Consider the following 23,211-nt stretch of genomic DNA (forward strand, 5'->3'; position numbering starts at 1 on the left):
AAGAATTCATTCTAAATCGGGTTCTTAATTTAAACTATATGGAGCTTCTCTCTGCCGTTATGTTACTGAAGGCTGACTTATTTTGTACAATATAGTCTGATAACAGATTAAAGCAGCCATGCAAACGTAAAGCATGATGTTCCACTAACTTCATTCACCTTTGTGTTTACTCTGATACAGTCAGAAAATTAATAACATTACATGACAACGTTTAATTTAGAAACATTTTTCACCGTATAGATTTAGTTCATCCAATTACCGCCACTGGGATAATGCTAATTCCTCCTGGCGCCCCTAGTGGTACTGTAAACTCACATTTGATAGAAACTCCAGCTACTATCTTGTAACAGACATTCATGTTTTTACTTTAAAATTGATCAGAACTAATTTTATAAAGCACACTGACCTCCACAGAGCAGGAAGCTATTTACTAAAAAGGTGCTCAAACATAAAATAATGCAGGAAATACAAGAAACATACAGTGTAGCTGTTCTGTACCAACATAAACTGAATGGGACGTTTATTGAACTACAAAATCTTTTTGTCATCTATTATAAATGGGGGGCAGCTACACAGTTTGTAGCAGTATTTCATGCTGAATCATTTACTTTAAAAGTAACTACTGTTTATCCAAATACCATCAAACTGACGATGCTAATTTCAGGTAGTATTCTAATTGGATCTGTCAAGCACACGTGTGCAGCTAAAATTACAAACAGACAGTCAGAACAGTGAAAAGTTAAACAGCCAGATGATAAATTAAATATATTTAGTGGGCTTATGTCACTCTATGCAGTCTGATTATAACAGATTATAACACAGAAGACTGGAGACAAATTCACATGGAGAAAACAAAAGTATAAAGCACAAAGACACAAGAGACAAAATGATATAAGTATTATTTACACATCAACAAGAATCACAGAGTTAAACTCAAACACCACAGATTTCTCTGAATTCCTGCATAACTAAATGGTTTAGATGTAAACAAACTCATTCAGAGTGTTTTGGTGTGAAATGCTCAGTTTTAGTCTCAGAACTGTTCACAGTGGTGTTGATAGGAACCAGATGTCTGAACAGTTTAATGCCTCTAGAAGCTACATCACATAAAGTTATTATGGGAAATGATTATGAATAAGCTGCCTGATGCCTGAAACAGGGTTTTATGTTGGTTTTATGAGAATGTTTATATTTTTATGCCATGTCTTTATGGACCGGTGCATGTGTTACATGGCAAAACTAAAGAAAACGCTTTTTTCAGATTTTCAGACTTCATCATTATCAACATTACATATGAAAAGTCATAAGACACATAGATTCACTGATCATTTTGGATATTAAATAAAGTGTCCATATTTGCATTTAAAGAAATCTGAGTCTGTAATTTCTCTACAGTGAACCATTTCACATCAAACCACTCTGGATGACTTTGTTTATATCTGAACTGCTTACCTATGCAGAAATTTTGAAAAATGGGTGGAATTCCCCTTAAAGTCAATCAACATGCTATACTGTAAAGCATATACTACTATAAAGTCTGCGTCTGCTTGAGAAGATCTCAACTCTAAATTAAAATCAGGCAGTTGATATTTACACAGCAAAGTCAACAAAAACAAACTACATGAACAAACTCAGAAACCTGAACTGTCAGTCCTGAAGGCTAAAGCGTACTGACACAGCAGGCATGAAACATGTTCATGGACCTTTTAAGTAGAAGGAGACATTTGTATTTACATTCTGACTCTGTTCATTTAGCAGTTGAAGAACACTGTAAGAACCAAATTCACAAACCACTGACAACAATAATGTAGATTTTAACACGAGTGAACGTGTTTAAATATTGATTTTGAAAATGTTTAGAAAACCTCACATTCTACTCTGTCAGCGTTTTAAGTGATGCTGCTGCTTTAGAACTGAAAGCTTGAGGTAATGGTGGCTAGCAATGGTTGCTAAGCAGTAATTGGAGGGCTAGGAAAATGAGGTTGGGCTTGGGATCCACCGATTGGACTACATTCAGGTATGATGTGGGAAAATATAATGGAGTTGTAAATTCAAGTTCAGTTTTAGTTCTACAAATGTGTAGGGAATCTGCTGTGTAACGTGCATTTTTGCAGATAGCTAACAGGCTAACAAGCCTTCCAGTAATATTCAGAGTTAAGCTGTGAGTTGAGGCCTTTACTGAATAATTCTCTGAAAATTGCAACATACAAAAACAAACATGTCACTGAAAGTGTCTTATAAGCTTCAAATGTCTGTTTTAAAGCTAAAATTGCCATAAGTAGCATTAAACCCAGTTTGGATAAGTGGCAGCCCAATTTTAACCCATGTGGGGCCCACGAGGAAATGTTAGCTGGGAAGGAACCCAGTTTGACACCTCTGATCCAGACACTGTCTGTTTCATTTGCAGGTAAATAAGTGATGGTATGTTGTACGAATGTTTGAACACTGGTACTTTGAGGGGTTTCATGAGTACTTTTTCCACCCCGTAACATTGCAAGACAAAGCAAAGTGAATCTACAATATTAGCTGGCTTTATAAGTGAAAGTGGCTGAATTATCAGTTTACTATTCCTGTCTGTAAAATCACATGACAGGAACTTTGCGCCTGGTTAAAATAAGAGAGAATTTCTAGTGAGAACTGCCTCTCAGTAATGTCTACTGGGTTGGTCAGACACTATAGGGCGATCCTGAGAGAATCCAAAACGAATGGGTTCCTATGGAGCTTTTGTTCATTGTAATTTGTGAATGTATAATCCTTTAAAGCAAACAAATGGACTCAGTTTCTCAAAACAGAACTGCATAATGTATTTCAACACTCCTGTCATACTTTTGAAAGCTTTTTAATCCAGTTAGAGGACTTCATAACATTCATTCCAGCAGCAGAGCTTGTTTAAGGACCTTTCCCTCCATTAAACCAAATACATAATTACAACACTAGAGGGCGCCTTGAGTCCTCAATGAATGGGGGGTGAATTGAGCTAAATGACTATAAACACCATTAAATGTTTTTCTGGTCTTTCATACAGAGATTTTCATTAAAAGTGAAAGAATGAAACATTAAATAATTATCAAAAACTTGCCAGTGTCGTTATGCTTTTCTACAGCTAACATGTATTCAGTCGTGGGACGCTAGCACTGCTGAGTGCTGATTGGCTGGTGAGCTGATCAGTTCAGTAGCTAAAGGAAGCGGTTTGGCTTTGTTAGTGTTGAAGGTACAAGATCCCTAATCATAATTCAGTTTACTTGACCATTTTCAAACCTCTCTTCATCCCTTAGAATTAAACAGGCTGTGCCTTTAAGACTATTACATGTAAATGAGCTCTGTTCTGATTGGCTTTGTTCAAAAAGCAGTCCGGGCTGAAACGCTCCTTATAACTCTGTGTAAGTGAGTGGGGGTAATCTGTGGTTGGCTGAATAGGCGGATATATGCAAATGTGTTTTTCTGACATCACAGAAACAGTCAATTCCATTCAGGTTGTTTTCAGCTCCAGTTCCATATATGGACTTTATGATCTGGTAAAAAGTATGAATGTTTTGAAAGTTCAACATTGTTTACTCACTATGTCTGTTTCAATAAAGTGAGGAAAACGTGGTTTTCCATGACATGGACCCTTTAAAGGATTAACCGTTTACAAATGACAGTTTTACACAGAAGCTCCATAGAAACCCATTCATTTTGGACTCTCTCAGTAGCGCCATCTAGTGTCTGACCACCCAGACGCTATAAAGACATCGCTGAGTGTCGGTTCTCCTCACTAGAAATCCTCTGACTGAACCAGTGAGAGAATCAATGAACATCAAGTTCAGCTCTTTCTACACGAAACTCGGACAGATGTGATTAAGTGAGACTCCCAGCATCGTTTAGTGAGTTTATCATGTTTGTTATCAGTTAACTGACTCCACAAATTCACTGTTTTCCAGCTAAAAGGTTCGAGGTGGAGTTACGATGTGACTCCACTGTAAAAAGTAAAGGTGCCTTAAATCTCTAATGAGGTACTCAAAGAACTGAAACGCACGGCTCCATCAAGACGCTCTGTAAGGAGGATAAGGACGAATAGTGAAGACGTCTGTTCTGATCTACTGCAGTGACAGAGAGGAGCTGAGCTCAGAGACAGTGAGCAGAGCTGGAGGATCAGTTCAGGGAGGAGGAGGTTTTTCTGCACTGTTTATTTTCGAATAATGTCTCACAAACTCGAATATAAACACTGACTGAAACGCCTCGACAGTGTCGCGGAAATAAGACCGATAAACAAACGAAAACCGCCGAAAAAGAGTGTAGAACTGTGGTAGAGACTCACGTGTAGATGGTGAGTGTAGCTGAGTGGGGGAGTGAGTTGAAATGCGGGTCGTTTCGCTGATAAAGTTTGAGAGCTTTTTCGAGTCGCGCTGGTTCAGCAGAGCGGATCGCTGGTCTGAGCGCTGGAACGCACGCGACGAGCAACGTAGCCATGGAGACAGAGTTCTAGAGCGCGAGCTCACAGTGCAGCACTTCAACACATCACGATCAACTTGATGACGACAGAGATCGAAAATAAACAGAAATTTTCAATAATAATTATTAAAATGTAGACAGTTTTTATTGTATTTAATATATAAAATAATAATTATACAATAAATACGATAATAATTGTGTACAATTGTTGTTTTATTTGACATAACATAATAGTTGTTATTTTATTTTTTAGTATTTAATGTAAAAATTAAATATACAGGTGCTTTTTTTAGTGAAATACATTCTTCTACTTTGCAAAATTAAAGGAAGTTGCTGAACAAGTGATTAGAAACTATTTTAACTTTTCGTTTTTAGCCGTTTAGCTCCATTCACCCCCATTCATTCAGGACTCGCTCGCGGGCGCCCTCTGGCGGTCTGCAGTCATGGTTTCGAAATAACGGGAGAAACATGAAGAGGACAGACTCCCTTAAACCGGCTCTGGAGCGACTAGCCAATCACAGAGAAGAAGGGCGGGGCATTAATGAAGCTTTTCACGGATGCTCTCTCTCTCTCTCTCTCTCTCAGTCGGTGCGCGCGGAGCAGCCGAGCAGCCACCATGACCATCAACACGCTGAACCAAGGCGGAGTGCAGAGAGAACAGATGCCCTGCTTGACCAAGGTAGGACGGGCCTTCGTGAATCTGGACTCACAGCCAATCCCAATAAATGCCACCACAGACTGACAGAAGCTCATTAACTGGGGTATCTGATTGGTCAGGGCTTATTAAGAGTCCAAGAAAAAAAGCGGCAGCTATCCTAAACTTGCCCTGACTGAGGACCAAGACTAAGGTTCCCCTTTCAGATCTCACCAAAAAGGGACAGCCCGACACCGGGACGTGGACCTCAGATGCAGATAGAGCTTTCTGGCAGCTAAAACACCACCTGACCACGGAGCCCATCTTGCAGAACCCCAACTTCGACAAGCCCTTCACGCTACAGACAGACGCGTTGGAGCGCGGTCTCAAAGCTGTCCGAGCCCAGGATTTTGACGGGGAGGAGCATCATGTGCTGTACATCAGCCGTAAACTCACCCCCGCAGAACAACGCTACGCCGCCCTGGAGCGAGCAGCCCTCGTCATCAAGTGGGACATTGATGAACTAAAATTCTACCTCACTGGTAGGCAATTCACTTTAATTACCCATCATGCTTCTTAACAGTGGCTGTCTAACACCAAGGACACCAATGCCCGTGTTACTCGCTGGTTTCTTTCACTACAAGATTTCTCGTTCCAGATAGTTTGGGGATCATGAACAGCAACACAGATGCCCTCTGCATGCATGCTGCTTGCTGGACATTGACCTGCCCGGATCGGACTCTGAGGAGGAGGTATGTGTCCAGGGTTCCTGCCTGACCTGTTTTCCTGAGCCGTTAATGTCAAGGGCAGCTCTCCGAGGTGCTGACCGGAGCAGTCAAAGTTCATCACCTCAGCGTCAGAGACTCAGTCTGGTGAGTGACTCCTAGAACTCCACATGCTCCTATATGAATGCCTGGTGTCATTGTTTCCCCTCTCTTTTCTCTCTCAATTCCTCTCTCTTTCTCGAATCCCAGGAGACGTAACCGAGCTGCGCTTCCTGGACAAACTTGCCTCAGCCTCAAGCCTCGAGCCTCGCCTGTCTGCTCCTGAAACCAGACCTCCTTGCTGTACTAGAGAGAGATGAGACAGGACAGGTTTAAGGAGCTGAACTGAATTTTTACTGATTCAGGAGACGCAGAATTCTGCAGAGACTCTTTGATACGTTCATGAACAGAGTATGTTCAGATCACATGATCCTCTGAACTACATCCACTTTCAGCAGTGACATCATTAAAACATCGCTGATCACTAAATTAATGGAGTGAATATAAATGTAACAGAAGTGCAGAACATATAAAATTAATGAATCAAATCATTGCTGTATCACATTTTTTGACATGGTGTGAAAACAGCAGCTGTGTTTTATACTGTGTGAAAATTTCATGATTAATGAACAGAAATGATCCAAAATTACTCCAAAAATCCTGTTCCATTAACTTTAATTCACACTAAGAATGTTTTTTTTTCTTCCCCTGAAAAGTTTCCAGTTTGGAGATGTGAGGTTTGTACTGATAGTAACAAAATACTTTTGTAAAGTAATTTCAGGCTGAACATAATAAACAAACAAAAAGCCTTTTCACACAAGTTACTTCAGCAGTTATTTTCCAAAGTCACTGTAGTGGTTATTGGAGTTGGTGAGACTAAAAGAAGGGAGCTGATGGTGCTGATGGGAACCAGGGGTCCACAACACAAACACAGCCATTTATTTCATATCTAGAACCACCAGTGAGCCTGTGTGTGTCTTCTGAGTTTGTGTGTGATGATGATGATGATGATGATGGTGAAATAGAGATAAATCTGAAAATGAACAGTGATTTTCTTTGGGTACCAACACCCTGAACGTCCCTTTAAACCTAATATTAAAATGACGTTTCAGACTGAAAGCTCATCTCAAAGCTGCTGAAAAACATAAAATGTACAGTGTTTTCAGTATCAGGCAGCAAATTTCTAACCATTCCATATAATAACTTTCAGTGATGAAGCTTTTAGAGGCATTAAACTGTTCAGACGTCTGGTTCCTATCACCATCAACAGTTTTGCGAACAATTCTGACTCAGTAAGTTTATCTAGAACAGAGCATTTCACACCAAACCATTAAAATCAGTGGAAATCCCTTCAGTTCAGTATCATCTATCAAACAAACTGTTCAGGAAGTGAAACAACATGAAATGGACGACTACACTGGAACAGCTGTACAGCTGTTGGGGGATTTTAAAATTCCTCAGCAGTTTCTTTTGGGTTTTCGAGTTTTAGTGGAGGATTAGAATCTAATCTAGAATCTTGAATTCTAATACTTGACACACAGTGAAGGGAGTCCTGTCAATCATACAGTACGGAGGGCTGGAGTTTAGCTGTAGCTGCTGGACGACAGTGTTCAGGATCACAATCCACATGGCTGCTGAGTACAGGTGAGGATGGTGGTGCAGGACTGACTGACCATCTGAGTCTCAGAGAACTTGAGGGGCTCTAGCAGTTTCTGACAGTGTTTCTCCTCAGTGAATTCTGGGTGATACTCGAGCAAACTGTCTGAGGTCAGTCTCAGTCTGAGAGTCTCTCTCTTGATATCAGTGAAGTCAGGGACACTAAGGTCATCATTCCAGAAGAGAGGGATAGAATAAGGTGAGTCCAGAGGCTGCAGAGGAGCTGGCTGGATAGGTATGAATCCAAAGATGAGCTGCTCTCTATCCACCGTCTCTCCCCTTGATCTCTCCATGCGTCATGCAACTCAATAGCTTCTACTTCAGCCATGCAGCTGTTTCACTGGCAGAGGGAGAGAGCAGCTCGGAGAGGATGAAGAGCTTGAAAGTGTGTTGGGCAGCACTGTGGGTGACCACTCTTCTGGGGGCACCAGGGAGCTGATTTAAACTGTGTGTAACCCTTTATCCATGGAGCCATGATGGAGGAAATCCATACGAACAAAAAGAGAAACATTTTACTTTGACTTGCAGTGAAAATGTAAAAAAAGCGAGAATTTTGACAAACTAATAAACTGAGTCAACATAAATATGATCTATTTTTGCAGGAAGTCATATTTAAAGCAACATTTGGTTAAATGGAATATATTGTATGATGATGATGATGATGATGACGGCCATGGCCCCCAGCAGTACCACTGCAGCCCGCAGGTTGAAACCCACTGTTCTAGATAAAACTTACTGAGTGAAAAGGTGCAGTAAATAATCCGTCTCTGCAGGTTTAGTGTTTTGTACAGTTGATCAGACTTTACAATCAGGACTGACTAACATTAAGTAATGCATTTGTTAACATGAACAACAAATCAGCTACTAAATTTATAATGGCTAAATAATATTAATCGAACTAACTGCATTAGTTAATGTTGTTTTCACATTAATTGTGAAAATAACTGTATTAATTAGATTTTTTCACTTCTTTGTTCATAAACTACACAGATAAATTAAGATTCAGTAAACAATGTTAAATAATGGCTGACGTGGCTGGTTTTAACACTGAAACAATAGTGGCTGGTAACTACTTACATTTACTCAGTTCCATGAACTCTGAGTATTTATGATGATGATAATACTTTTACTTCTCCTCTGTTTACTCAGTTCAGTTTCAGTCATTATCACTTAGTTCCTGATTCTCTTTTAGAGTTTAATTTCACTCTTTTGTGTTGGTTCAGCTACAAGTTCATATATTTTGCAAACATATAAATGCAGTTGCTAACAACTGTAACAACAATTAAACACTAAATTAATTAAAGTACAAATACATACAATACACTGCAGCATATATATATATATATATATATATATATATATATATATATATATATATATAATTTTGCATATCAGCGATATAAACTGTGCTCTGAAAGCCAAAACTGAGTTAATAATTATTGTAAAAAGCCTGTAAACAGTAACTCTAGATGTGAGCAAGTATTTGTAGTTTTGTTACGAGAGCATCAGAATAAACAAGCACCACACTGTGATTAGTATAAAAGTTTACTATCAGCTTTATTGTATAACAAACTAATATTATAAACAAATATATCATACAGATTGTTCAAGATTGACCATCATGAGTCAGAATATGATGAGTTACAATTATATCTACAAACTGTTTCTGTATCTTAAAGTGAATCTACAGTCAGAGGCAGGACAGTTCACTCTAATATCAGCTCCCCAAGACAGGAAGGTTCAGATAAGCAGTGGGTGACTGTGGGCTCCTGGGTGATGCCTCCATTGTGCACTGTAAAAAGTGGGACTGGGGTTAATTAATATTTAGTAAATAACTAATAGTAACCTGTACATAATAAAAAGACTATGTTCAGTTAGAAATCAAACCGAGCTGAATCCAATAAACTTGAATGATTTATTAATTGCATTTAATTTAATTGAATTTACTTATGTTTTATCAGGAGCAGCAAAGATGCAGAAAACTCATAGATTTTAATCATTGGCAGGTTTTTGGTTTTAATCCCCTCAAAATTCCTCCCAATGCATTGTGTGCCTCATGGACACCAGTGACTACACGTTTCAGGGGTTGCTGTCCTCCAACTTCCCAAAGGTAAGACCTTTTTAATTATTGCTAGGAAACAAACCGTTTCCAAGTATGTTGCTGTAGCAGTTGCCCATTCTTTTAAGTTACTGCAGTTTAACAAAAGTCAAATTTCCTGTGCTGTAAGTCAAGATTAAGCTGGCAGCTAGAGAATGCATTTTAGTTTTGATTAGCAAATGTAACAAATACAGTTGGCAGATTCCACCTGTACTCAGGAGAGCAGATTCCACCCGTATTGAGCTCCGAGCCTCACCACCGTTTCACCGCGGAGGCGGGAACTGCGCCCCTAGAGGCGCTTCTGGAAACTGCGAAAGGATTCAAAACGCGTTTGGTGAGTAAATTATTGGTTTGTTTGCCGTAGCAGTAACGTTAGTTTTCCAGTCGGATATTTATTCAAACCCAATCCTAGAATTTGTGAATGTTGAACTCTTTATATGTCGAAACAAAAATAAGCCTCACCTGCTAACAGTGAAGTTAGCTCACTTTGCCATCATCTAAAATGTCGGTAGACTAGCGAGTCTCACCTCTTTTAGACGGTTTGCTCTCACAAAATATGAGAAAGGCGCCTTTTACAGTTCAGTTTAAAGCGGGCGGTGTCGAATTCATGGTATAATAAACTTGTGTGTACACTTGTTAGAGCTGCTAGCTCGCTAAGTGACCTAATCTAGCTTAGCTACGTCCGCGCGAGCTCAGGCTAATTTAACGGCTCTGCTGGACGGCCGGTTCACTCCGGCTGACCTGTGCTGACCCCTGATGAATACGGACCGAGCTAGGTTGAAGACTTTAGGGAGGTCCGTTCTGCAGAAAGGTGACCAACATGTCGTGGTGAATAAACTAACTGACAGATATGAGTGACTGATTTCACCAGCAGTGAGTTTCTCCTTCAGGGTTTATTATTTATTTATTTTCACAATCATCGCTCCTTTTTACACATCCAGAACTGTTATACACCTTTTCCTTTTATTCGTTCCTTCCCCATCCCTCCATTCTTCTATAAACTGCTATTACCAGTTGCCCTGTTTGAGTTTATTTAATGAACCGTTTAACTGTTTATTTTATTTTTATTCTCTCTCTCTCTCTCTCTCTCTCCGTCTGTCTCTGTCTCTCTCTCTCTCTCTCTCTCTCTCTCTCTCTCTCTCTCTCTCTCTGTCGATGACGTCACAATAGGCGAGTCCGGGCGCATATAAATACTCCAACCAGCTGATCAGTCGATCATAATGTTGATGAGCTGCTGAAGGTAGGCTGTGATTCTATTCCTCTGAGTCTGACTCTCCTCACACCTCCACTCACTGTTATCACTGTTATTATTATTATTACTATTTAATATTCAGAGCGCACCGACCAAATATTCTACACCAATCGAGATTATTATCACTTTTCTGTTGTTTTTAAAATGTCCAGAAAAAAGAACTGACAATCAAAAAGAACCACATTAAAAGTGGGAGAGCGTTTTAGATTCTCCCAACTATCGAATCATAAAATATTACAATATAAATAAATGAATAATAAATAATAATAATAATAATAATAACATTGTTCCGTCTTCTTCTTCTTCTTCTTCTTCTTCTTCTTCTTATTATTATTATTATTATCTATTATTATTATCGAGTATCAATATTCGACGCACATTTATCTGATTTCCGGCTCTATTGTCGTAAATCAGGCGCGAGATCAGTCAGTGCTGTAATGCTGCTAGTTGTTGTTAACAGTTGCTGATATATTGATTTAGTTTAAACTGGATTATTTTTCACTGTCTTTCCGTTTATTGATCTAATATTATTTTATGGTTCCAGCTGTGAACCTGTAGACATTTATGAAATATGAAAGGGCCAAACAATTTTAATGTTAAATTAATGTTAATCTGTACAATATAAAACATACAAATGTTCAACTACACTATCAATTACAACTTCACATTATTATTATTATTATTATTATTATTATTATTATTATGACTGTTTTTCAGCAGGAATAAAATATTAATTAAATTAATACAATCAGGAGTTAATAAACACATTAAGCTCATGGAATAATCTTTATGTTCAGCCGTTATGTTGTTTAATAACTACAGCTACTGTTAGGGAATTACAATCAGATTTTACTGTATATAAATATATACACACCCAGATATATATATATATATATATATATATATATATATATATATATATATATGTTTATTAATTTTACTGGCTTGTTTCATTTGGTTTAGTGTCATTTAATGACTCATGTTTTTAATCCAGTTCTGATTAATTTATGGTGTTAAATCTCTTCTGCTGATCCGTCTGTAAAGTACTGAACATTAATTGTTTACATTACTGAACTGTGAAGTAGTTCATTACAGCGTCATTTTAACTGTCTAATCTATCTATATCTCCATCTCTCTATCTGTCTATCTATCTATCTATCTATCTATCTATCTGTCTGTCTGTAACATTTATTAATGCAGTTCTGCTTCATGTTGATTCCAGACTGTCAGGAAAATCTAACACTATGAGTGGAGAAGAAGCTCCTCAACAGAAGCTCAGAGGCTTCCCAAACATTCTGGACATCGTCTTCCGTCTCAGTGATGGGTTTGTATCTGCTTTGGGTTTCAGTTTCAGTCTCTGTCATAATGTTTAATGTGAATGTTTAATGTTATTCTTATTTTCACGACTTTAATGTTATAATACAGAGAATATTATTTAACATACTGAACATATTATTAATGTTTTCTAGGAAATGGAGGACTTTGATGAGGGATGTATCAAATGAAGTAAGTATCAAAACCACAATGACTGATTCATTTTTAAGCTGGATCTTTGGTCAGTTTTCAGTAGTTAAGATGCTGTGTGAACTAAAAAGTCCTGAAACGTGTTGTTCATTATCTCTGATGTGTTCATTAAACAGGTATCAACACTGCAGTTTGCATCGCTCTGCACACACGTTGTGGTTTCTGCAGCAAAGTCAGCGATACAGAGTTACAGGCCAGCTCTTACTGGTGAATCTGAGTCCATGAATCTGTCTGGCCAGTCCAGCAGCACAGACTCCACTGCAGCTTCATCCCGAAGCTCAGCTGAACGGTAAGACTGACAACCCCAAGAATGTCCCTGTTCATTGTCTCTGTTTCTCCTTCCCCGTACACCAGTCAGAGAACTGTGTCTGTCACTGATTTAGCAGTGATTCTCTAAACTCACCCCCAAACAACAAAGACAACAAACCAAGTAACCAGATAATGAACTGTATTAAAGATCTGACTAACAGAGGTGGATAGAGGAGCCTCAACTAAAGGAAAAGTAGAAAATAGTTTGTAAATTATCTTTACAAAAACATCTCGAGTACAAAAGTAGAAGGTCAGAAAAACTCCTGAGTAGCGTGTCGAGCTGGAGTGGAACCTGTTAGTCCATCTAACATTGATCAGCACAGCAAACGAAGATTTTAAGGTGCTATTTTTTCCTTTTTAATGCACCTTAAAATAAAATCATTATTAAAATTCAAAGGTCAGAGACTGACCAATCCCTAAAATGAGTAAAGCAGAAGAAAAGCATGATCATTTAGAAAAACTCAAATTCATCAAGGCAAACATTAAAAACCACACAAATATATGAAACAGACGATGAAAACACGTCAATCATAGGTTTATATGAAAATTCAGGCTATAATCGATGCTCGTGGCCCTTTTCCCGTTTCTGAACACAGAGGTTCTAAAATGAAGCAAACTGCAAAATATGAACTGAAAATGTGAAAGAGCTCACTGTTGTGTTTCGTATTGAAACGAATGAGACATTAATGAGTATTTTAATGACTATTTTCTTCTTGTGTTTGTCTCATTATGTCTCCATCCAGATCTTCAGAGACTTTAGTGACCAAACGTCTCCCCAGTGCCGAATCCCAAACCAACCGTCTCTCTCAAATATGTGATTTCACCATTGGTTGCACACATGTGATTGGTGGGATCATCAGTCTGTATCAGTCTGGTATTTCTCCTTCAGACAGCCTCACACCTACAGAACTGTCTGTAGTGACCAACCAGACGTTACATTTGATGCAGGAGATGGAAAAAATAATCCGTTCTTTCAGAGGTTCTTCCAGAAGATGTTTGAAGTTGAAACATTTGGAGCAACGTGATGAAACCTCATTTCCACAATCAGCGAATGAAGGAAATGATGTATTTGGATTTCATTCATCTCACCAAACTGAGAGTCTGGTCAGTGATGCAGCTCCAAGAAAGCAGGTTGATATTGATTCCTGCACTGAGGAGATCGTTTACAACATCCTGGATCTCTACAAGAATGAAGTAGAGCTCACTGAATCTGCTCCATCTGAAGATGACGAGGTTATCAGTTCTGACTGTGTGTCGGTCCTCAACCAGACTGAAGGCGACACCTCAACAGTCCCATCTGAGATTCTTCTAAATACGGCCAATGAGCTGGTCAGAGAAGTTCTGCTCAAAAGTGCACAGATTGCATGTTGCACATTGAGCCAAAGAGATTCTGCCACAGGATCAAGCTCTTCATCAGCAACACCTGGATCTTCTTCCAGAGATGTACACTCTGCTGCTGCTGATGTTGCTGGATCAGTTGTTGATGCCTTAGACAGCTATGTTGAGTCTAAGCATCCAGCACTGACACTTGTGAACAGCAGTTCGGATGAGCTGAGCTGTATTGATGACCTCTCACACGTGGAGGATCTTCAGTCATTGCTCGAGAATTCTGAGCAAACTGAATCTCTGAGGAATGATGGCACCTCTGCAAAGGATTTTGAGTCACCTGGTGCATCACCCACAACCTCAAGGGGGGCTGGAAGTACAACGATGAGAGAGGCATTGGAGACCCTCAGCATGTCTGGTCAGGACTGTGAGACTGAATCTTCCAGCTCCAGCCCAGTAAAAGAGAGCTGCTCTTTGAATCCAGTCACTGAGGCTGTGAAGAAGAGCAGACGTGGGTTTCGTTTTATTTTGGATAAAAAAGCTCCTCTCATCAGCATCACATTAAAGGTACGGAAAACTTTTAATATATTCATATTTTAATGATAATACACACACCAATCATACAGATTGTTATTATTAATTATTATGTTAAATGTAAGACTGTATGTTACTTTTGTTAATCTTGATGTTTTTGTCTTCCTGGTTCAATGTTTGCTCATCTAGAAGTCAACTAAAGCGTGTCCTGCTGGTGAGATGTCTGACAGTGCTCAGGGTGCCTCGTCCTCTGGAAATCAGCAGTGTAAGTACACTGGACACACTCACACAGTATTTAATAAACTGTGTCTCATAATGTTTCTCTTTCATTACTCTAAATGTTATGTAGAGTAATAGAATAAACCCAATATTAAAGTAAGAAAACATTTTTGTTGGTTGCCGTGGTTCTGATTTATCATATCTTTTGCAGCTTTACAGAGAGAATCAACAGTGAGACCCTCCAAGACAACACGCAAACGTCTGTCCAGGATCTTGGCGGCTGTACGCAGAGCTCTGCCCAACCCCTTCCAGTGCATGACTCGACCTTCTTAAGCACTACTTTTCAAGCTGCTTTGGTGACTCTTCCTATGATTCCTGTGATCATAATGTACTGAAAATGCATTTATAAGGTGCCGTATGGTCTACATAACATCTTATAATACCGATATAAACCTGTATGAACTTTTAAATAGTTATAATTACACACATAACACTTTATAAAGAGTGTATGACTTCAAAAATGTAGGATCCATAATGCATCATGATGTCTCTTCAAAAGAAACTGTACACATTTCTGTTTAATGCACCAGAACATTGTATAGAGCTTTATACCAGGACATTACAGGCTTTAAGTGATGAATTTTTAAATGTATTTTAAATTATATTCTGCCAATCAGGAACTGTTGAAGACTCTAATTAGCAAAGCTCACTTAAAGCCATTGCTAACGTTAACTACATTCCTAAACAGGTCAGCTCTCATTTACTGTTTGTCTCTACTGGCTAACATAAAGTTTGCTGAGCTGCTACTGATTTAGCCTTGGTTGATAAGTGCTAACAGTCTAGCACCAGCTAGCCTGACTTACAGTTTCCAGACAGTTAAAAATATACAAAGTCTATCAAATCCAAACAACATATAAAAGTTATGATGTATAAAAAATAAATTCTTATTAAAATCAATTTGGCGCAGCGCCAGGTCCACAAGAACCTCGTTATAGTGTGAAATAATGTAAAACAATGTTCATGTTTTCAATGTTCTAATGAACAGATATTATGATGTGTTAAGAATCCCAACATGATAAAGTTGTAAACTCTCATTTTATAAAGTATTATGTGTGTAAATATCAATGGAGTTATGAAATAACTGAAATCTGGGAGGAGGACCATCCCTGAAACCCCTCCTCCTTTCAGTCTAACACCCTACAAATGTCCATCCCTACCTTCCGTTTCTGATGATGAAGCTTTCACAGTCTTTACAATCTGGTGTCGACCCGAGGAGGATGGGTTCCCCTGCTGAGTCCTGGTTCCTCTCAAGGTTTCTTCCTCACGTCTGGGAGTTTTTCCTTGCCGCTGTCGCCCTCGGCTTGATCATCAGGGGTTCAGACCCAGATGTCTGTGTGAACAGCTTGTAACAAACTCCTTATGAATGCATTTATAAAGCATTATGTATACAGCATTAATAAATGCATCTGAATCAAAGTCCTCTGTGTTTACTTATTTAATTTTACACATTCAATCTCTTTATGAGAGAATTAAGAGAGATAATATCAAAAAGATGTTTTTGTAAATTGCCACAAGCCCCTTTTAGTATTTATATGTTTAATTTTCTGTTATTAATTATTAATTAGTGCTGTAAACATTCATGGGCATCTTTTTATTTTTAACTTTGAGCTGTAATGAAAAACAGCCTTTTGAAAAAACATTAAACATGACTTTATCTCTACAGTAATAATTTGTTGGTTTAATAGACACTTTCATTGCTACACTGTAGAAGTGACATTTCCAGTGTATTGTTTAGGGAAGATCATTTTGCCTTATTTTCAGAGTTCAGAGTGTTTGAACAACAACTCAAACACGGCGAGAGCTTAAAGAGTCACTGTTGTTTTGTGATTTTCAGACTTGTCCTGTAAAAAGTGAACAAAATGAGACGGGATTTATCTGAACCAACTAGAGAGGAATGATAAACAGAGATTTATGGGTAAATATATCTTTATTAACAGTGTAGATCCACACAAAGAGTGGACTAATGATCTGGATGTGCTGCTCTTTCATACTCAGATAATTTTCTAGCTGGTTTGTGGCTCAAGTTCCTTTTATTTTGATTAATATAGAGTTTTAAAGCCTCTCAAATCCAATGTAGAGTTTAAACCTAAATATTCTGTTTAGACACAGGCAGGTTTAACTTAGTTAACTCAGACATATTTCACTCAGACACTCACATGTTTAACTGGATAATCACATTGATACTGGAATATTTATCTCAGTTACCATCATATTTCACTTAGTTACGGCCATTTTCCCCTCTAGGTAGTCTTTTAGCAAACACTCTAACTGATCCAGTTAGTGACCTACTGACAGTGTTACTGTACTGTACAGAAGATTTGGTTCTTTAAAATCTATATGAGCAGCCTGTAAAAAAGCTCTATAATCCAATTCTTTCCAGCGCTAAAAAAGGGGCTACTTCTGCAAAAGTAAAATGAAATTTAATGTCTTATTTGCTTTACTTGATTTTGCCTGATTTTTTCCCATGTAGATCCACATTCTAGTCAGGTCTATCATAGTATTTAGTAGGGGTGGGAATCTCTAGGCACCTCGCAATTCGATTCGATTATGATTCAGAGGCTGCGATGCGATTATAAAACGATTATCGATTATCGATGCATCTTTTTTTTTCTATACAGGATTTCTTTATTTCTCACTGTGTGACAACTTGGTACTTTTAAAGCAAAGTATCTGTAATGATCCATAATGAATTTACTTCCAATATCTTTTTATTAATGAAACAAATGGAAGTGATGTGGCAAGTGAACTGGCTCTCATTCACTGCTCTTGTTTGGAGCTCATGAGACACTGGCTGCGTTAAATGCGCTGTTAACGCGACATAAGATCCAGTGGCAATGGATCTTATGTCAGGCAGAATTTAAGGTGGAACAGGAAAATTCGAACAAGAAGCTTGTGAATGAGAAGCGACTTCAGCCTCATAAAACAGTCAAACATTGAGAGACATTTTACAATAAGCTGCTCTACTTTTGAGGAAAAGTTTTCCGGTGGAGATGGAAGGAAAGCGACTATAGCTAAATCTTAAAGCAGAGCAAAGTAAATCTGAGGTTTTGTTTATATTCTTAGCCTATTCTAGGACATTAACACATACTGAGACATACTGGACATAACATGTTGTGGCTCCCGAGGTGGTTTGATTTTTGTTGAAAGGACAAAATGGCTCTTCTTAACATTTGAGTTGTTGACCTCCTGACCTGACCTGGCTTTTATGCAGAGGGAGCCGGTCGGATTTCTCGCTCATCCAGTTGTGTTTTTGTTATGTGCCGTCACAGAGTGTCCGGGCGCTACACTTCCGCACTTCCAAGTTCTGCCTTTTGCATTCCGTCAACATTACGCTATAAATTAAAATTCAGAAAATCGATTTTTGACATTTGTTAAGAATCGTCAGAATCGTCCACGTCCGCATCGCGATGCATCTAAGATTCGATTCCCTCACCCCTAATATATAGTGATTGGTTACAGGTTGATTACAAAGTCAATGAAAGCAGGAATTAGAAGGAATATTCAACCATTCATATACAGCCTAGTAGATTGACTGATCCTGCCAAAATGCTGGACCAGTCACAAGACCCCTCAAAACATCGCCATCCAACCCCTGTAATGACATCATTAGAAGGTCAGCCAAACATTAACAGCACTATGTGTGAATGTCCAGGGCGAACGGTTGAGGATAGCAATGTTCTTCTTATTTTTCATAGAACTGAACTTCCTTTTACAGTGTTTACTTCATGGTCATCTGCTACTCACTAGCAATGTAAGTAGCACAATCAGAATCTCAGCAGTGCACCTGTGATTTAGAGTGAGGAGTGATTTTAGGACTGTGGGAGGGGAATTAACTGAGCAGGAGATCTGAGAAGGTTCTGCTCTACAATAGAACAGAGACCCTCACTGTAACAAAGAGAGAGAGATAGGCCTACAATTCACCACAGGAAATGGGGTGATATATAGGTTACACACCAAAATGTGGATGCCTGGAGTGTTCCTTTGAAGTTTAACCAGACATTTGACTTTTCTGTTAGTCCAGATCACTTCATGACAGAGGTAGTTTAGTTTTTATGATGCTATTCTGGTACTTTGACAAGCATCTGATGTTAGGCTGAAACTTTCTGGCCTCTGTCTTGTTAAAAAGCTTGTTTGGATTCCTGCATGTTATGTTGCCCTATAATGGTAGTTTCAGTGAAAGTGCCATTTCAGTTAAAGAGAATTTTTTGTCCCTTTAAACAAACATGGAGTGTTGGTCTAACAGCACAAGCTCACTGCTGAACTGTGCCTTTAAATACAAACTTTACAATGTTGGTAAAAAGTCAGTTGGTGTTATTTTCTTTAATTTAGATCTTTTCAACTAAGAAAATACTATAAAGCAGACACAGATTCTTAAAGAAGACTATCCACACATGCACACGCCTGTACTTTGATCACCTGCAAAACACTTTGTCACATTGTACGAAGGACGGCAGGGACTGAGTGCATTCAGGGAGAGAGGAACTGATGGAGTTTTGACGATTATTAGAAATATTTTATTTGTTTATTTTTTTTATTGAGCTCTCATTCCGATTATTATTTCTAATTTAGTATTTTTATTGATCATTACTTTTCCTTCGGGTGAAAAGGATATTTTTAATGTCAGCCTGGTTGAATTAAATGAGCCATTCTCCTTAAAGAACCTAGACTAGAGATAATAGATTTAGACCCAGTGCTCATATTCATTCAGCACACATGTTTACATATTATTTATGTGTCTGTTGGTGTTTGTGCTCCATGATATACTGTTTATTGCTGCGTCAGCATGGAAGAAGACGCAGATGAGGCCATCATTTCTGCTCAAAGCAGTGTTCTTTGATTAGACTCAACAGAAAAAACACTGGAACACAGCTGGAATAGAGAGGAGGTCACTTTTAGCCATGCTGTTTCTCTCCATGGTAGACCCACAACCCCGGACCCACCAAGCCCACAGCCCAGCACAACAAAGCACAAATAACACATACACACATCATAAACTCAACAGTGACAACAACAACAACATTAACAATAACAATAACAAATGTACCTTCCTAACAGAGACTGGAGGGCGTGTAGGTGCAGCTTTCCATGCTGCGCCCGCTGAGCTCCTTTTAAAATAGAGTGTGTGACAAACACAACAATATCTTTTATTACTGCAGGATCAGCTGGGAGAGCTTCCTGCACTGTACAGTTAACCAGGTACCACTTATGTGTTCTGGTCATATTTGGACAAGCAAATATTCAGAACAATTGTTCTTACTGTACGAAACAATTTACTGTAATCAGGTTTTTTATTAAGAAATTAAAGTTTGTAAATTGCATTTTAATGTTTCTAGTGTGTTTGTAACCGTTACTGTGTGTTATATTTGTGTTGTGGTGCACTGTTGTCACCATTTGTAGCGGGACACATTGTCACCAGTAGTGTGAGGCTATGAGCAGCAAAGAAGCTTTGGGTTCCCCTTCAAGTAATGTCACACACCTGTGCAGGTACGTTCAGGTGCTCTCAGTCATGTATTAAGTGTCACTCACCCAGAAAAGAAGATATTTACATATTTACAGCAGTGCTGGAGGTTTAGGAGGGCAGTCACTCATGCTCACAGCCTAAACATCAGCCTGCTGCACTTAAATATGACTACACGCCAATAACCTCTATAGTCTGGCTTTATAGTCTAAGCCCCACCCTAGTTGAGGCTGGAACACAAGAATACAGATTACATGGCAGTGCACCATCGGCTTACCATCAACCACTGACATACACGTATGAAACATCAACAATATTTACATGGCCATTTCTCATTTCTATAGCGGGACATTCACATTCACATTTAGCTACAGCTTTCATTAACTCCCTTTTCTCTCCACAGGTTTTACTCCTGCTTTGCTCCTCCTCTACAGGATAGCTGTGATGTCACTCAGCTCCTATAAGAGCTGAGTGACATAAGAGACCTATAAGAGACCCCTGTTCCACCATTTCTCTGGAATCAAGATAAGTGTACCCATTTATTAATCTTACAGTGTCTCTCTCTAATGAGGTGTAATGTCTTAGACTGTCTTGTTGATGTGTTCTGGCCACTGACATCATCACAATCTGCTTCATAATCTGCACACACTTATGTTACTTTATTATGAATATGCTTCCAAAGCTTTCGCACCCAGTTACAATCAGTTATGATAGAATTAACAATGGTTTGTGAATAAGGGCTTCTGTCATGTCTCCCCCTCTGTGGGGTCACTCTGCATGGACTCTCCTTCTCACTACTCACACCTGCCTCTGATTTTGGACTCATTAAAACTGCTATACTCCTTTGTTTAGTTGTGAAGTCTCTGTGTTGGCAGTGCGTTTTGGAAGCGTGTTTTAAGAGCGAGTGCAGCTTTAAGACAGTCATTAGTGTTAGAAGGTGTTCCTTCGTGTCAGAGGTTGGGAGATTTTTTTCTTTTAATTTCAGAGAAAAGAGCAAGAAAAGTCATTCCAGCAACATCTTTTCTTTCAAACAGAGTTCATAAACAAATGTTTTTAGACTTTTCAAGTTTGACTGACAGTGACAGATAATCACACTTGAAAAGTTAAAGACATCATAGATGCTTCTGATAACTTAATTAGGTTTATGTATTAATGATTAGTTGGAGGGGGTGGGTTGTTTTTTGTCTGAGAAAAACATCACATTTACATACTTAAGGAAATATGAATTCATTATTTTGGGTAAACGTTGTTGCTGTAGCGTTTGTGATCAGTAAGAGCTGTTAAATACACACCACTGTCACACATCAAGCTCACATTCACCAAAGCACAAATCACTGTTCTGTCCCTAAACTCACCTACAGCTCAGCAGTTTGAATGAAGTGGACAAGCATCATTTGTTGTGATGCTGAAGTCTGATCAACAAAATATCAGCTGATGTGATTAAAATGCGACTGAACCAAAAACAGGTTTATGAGTTTGTTTTTATTTATGACTTTTGATCTTTGATCTAGAATAATGTCATTCATACATAACAATGAGCCATAAACATTTACATTATAAACACAGCATTTTCAACAGCTTACATGAAAATATCAAAAATGGACTGTAAACCTCACTGAAACATATTCTCTGTGTTACTTTTCTGTTCATAAAATCATTAATGATCTAAATCTCTTCCTCCTTAATCTGGCAGCAACACTTGACCCCTGGTTCAAAAACCGCTACAGTGATGACAGAATCAAAGTCATTGGAACAACAGCTACAGCAGAACTCATGTCTATGGCGACAGAGGAAGACGGCCCTACCTCAGGTCTTTAACTGCTTCAGCTCAGGCTATGGCAGCAGAAGTTGGAGCAGGTGATGATGACAAAGGAGAGCCAGCAAAGAGGACAGAAAGTCTTTTGGCAGTTATTTCAAGAAAACACAGGAGTTCAGAGAAGGTGAGTCTCTGCACACTGTGATTGAAAAGAGATCAAGAGCTACTTGATGATACCAGAGGTGGACAGTGACGTAAATCCACTCGACTGGTGGAAAACACAAGCAGTAAACTTCCCCAGACTGGCTAAACATGTGTGAAGTACCTGTGCATTTCTGCCTCAAGCAGCCCTTCTGAGAGGGTTTTCAGCACCGGAGGAAATGTTGTAACATGTAACTGTGCTGCTCTGAAGCCAGATGTTGTGGACAGGCTGGTGTTTTTGTCACAGAGCTCGAGGTAAATCCCAAGAAGCCCAGTTCATGACAACATTGCTGCTGTTTGCTTTCTCCATCCCAGTGAATGCGTTTAATTATGATGACCATTTTACTTTTTTGTCTGCAAATTGTGGATTTGTTCACATTAATGTCTTTGGTTTACAAATGCTATAAAAATGCTTTGTTTGCTGGGTTTTTCTGAGGACAACATTTGACAAAATCTCAAGAAGTGCACTATTTATTTTGCCAAATTCTGTAGTTTTTCTTCTGGGATTTTATGAAATATTCGACAGTACTTGAAATTATTCATTTATTTAAAAATGCTATGGTCTTTTTTTTTTTTTTACCTTTGCACAACATTTGACAAAACTTTAAGGGAGTAATTTGTTTACAAATGTTATGTTTGTTTTCTTGTGCAATATTTGACAGAAATTTGATCAGAAGTTTGGATTTGGTGACTTATAGTACAGTATGTTGTATTTTTGCTTGTTTGCTGCAGAATCACCAAACAGGATAAGCAGTTGAAACTTTATTCAGGTTCTAATGTCCATGTTCTGTAGCTCAGTTATGATGAGTATTATATTTCTCTTAGACACGTCTTGTTTACCTTAACGTGGAGTGTCTGTTGAAGTTTATGTTGGTCTTTGTGCAGATTTTTACTAAGAAAATCCTGCAGGTCACAGGGTTTACACATACCTACACTGTTTGATCCCAATTATAATTGCACTGTGATTTTAATGTTTTTTTGTTTCAGTT

The sequence above is a fragment of the Colossoma macropomum genome, unplaced genomic scaffold (assembly GCF_904425465.1).
Source record: "Colossoma macropomum unplaced genomic scaffold, Colossoma_macropomum, whole genome shotgun sequence".
NCBI lineage: Eukaryota > Metazoa > Chordata > Actinopteri > Characiformes > Serrasalmidae > Colossoma > Colossoma macropomum.